Raw genomic sequence first — 322 nt, forward strand, 5'->3', positions numbered from 1 at the left:
TCATCTCACAGAGTTACAGCTTTCCCCTCAAGAAGCCGCTCGCTAAGCCTGTTCTTGTTGAATTCGCAAAGTGATATTAGGAAGCCCATAGAGGGCCGTGGTGAAAAAGAAAATATCCACAGAGAAAAGCTGGAAAGAAGTTTTCTGAGACACTGCTTTGTGATGTGTGACTTCCACTCACAGAGTTACATCTGTATATCGTGGATCTCTTTGCTGGCCTTTTTTCTGTGGAATCTGAGAACAGATATTTCGGATGCCTTTGAAGACTATAGGGCCATGGAAATATCCTCCCCTAACAAAGAGAAAGAAGCTTTCTGAGAAA

The sequence above is a fragment of the Mandrillus leucophaeus genome, unplaced genomic scaffold (genome assembly GCF_000951045.1).
Source record: "Mandrillus leucophaeus isolate KB7577 unplaced genomic scaffold, Mleu.le_1.0 Scaffold712, whole genome shotgun sequence".
Lineage (NCBI taxonomy): Eukaryota > Metazoa > Chordata > Mammalia > Primates > Cercopithecidae > Mandrillus > Mandrillus leucophaeus.